General features: G+C 28.2%; 1 protein-coding gene across 1 annotated transcript in view; it reads left to right on the top strand.

Moving 5' to 3' along the window:
- The window catches only part of LOC106875452 (calcium-independent protein kinase C), a 50907-nt gene that overhangs the window by 32874 nt on the left and 17103 nt on the right, over nt 1-930 (top strand). The gene's annotated exons all lie outside the window — the stretch shown is intronic.

The raw sequence follows: 930 nt of genomic DNA on the forward strand, positions 1-930 counted from the left end.
TTGTTTACGCATATACCTTGTTTGTTTACGTATTCGTATTTCATGTTGTTTGCACCATTGGTAACGTCCTGAAATCGGAGGTGGGTGGACACACAAACATATATACACAGACACACAAACATATACACACACATACATATAAATTTAATAAGGGGAGAAATTGATATTAATCAATTAAAACCAGTGGTCTAGCATATTTAAAAAAATCCGAAGATTAAAATTATATTACATACAAAAATAAGAGGAATGACCAGCAAAAGTGGACTCCTATATACTAGAAATAGATGCCGAATCACCTAACCACGAAGAATATGTTCTCAGTAAAAATTTCAGCAAGACACCAGACTGTAAAAGGGCAAGACAAATGAAAAAAATACACTGTCTTTGTCTCAATTTATTCTGAAAATAATACAGAATTTAGTAAAATGTCTTTGTCAATTTTATGGGCTTATGAACAGTAGGTATAAGCACACCTCCTACAATTTTTGATTCTGATTTATTTAATTACCTATTTTTGAGTATTAAAATTAATATTCAAAATAAATAGTAAGAAACCAGTGAATTCATTGGATATTATTATCCCTTAACGAGGTTTATTTAACCTCTAATTGAACTAAACTGAATGTAGTTTTTCTGATGTTATATTTATTCCTGAAGACGCGTAAAGAAATTTTGATTTATTAAGTTTCTTAATGAATTCTTTATATTGAAATATATATTGAAGAAGATAAATATGTTCATTTGAATATATACGTTTTTGCGTCGTAACTCCTTTATTATTATTAATATAACCAAAAGGATCGATTCTTGAAGAGCCAACATACCTTCACTGTCGGTTTTTTTTGCTTTTTTGGTGATGACTTTTTGAGTTAGCTTACCAATTATTTTTGTTGGTAGTTAATTTATAATATATTGATATATATATATATA

This window comes from Octopus bimaculoides, chromosome 25 (genome assembly GCF_001194135.2).
Source record: "Octopus bimaculoides isolate UCB-OBI-ISO-001 chromosome 25, ASM119413v2, whole genome shotgun sequence".
Lineage (NCBI taxonomy): Eukaryota > Metazoa > Mollusca > Cephalopoda > Octopoda > Octopodidae > Octopus > Octopus bimaculoides.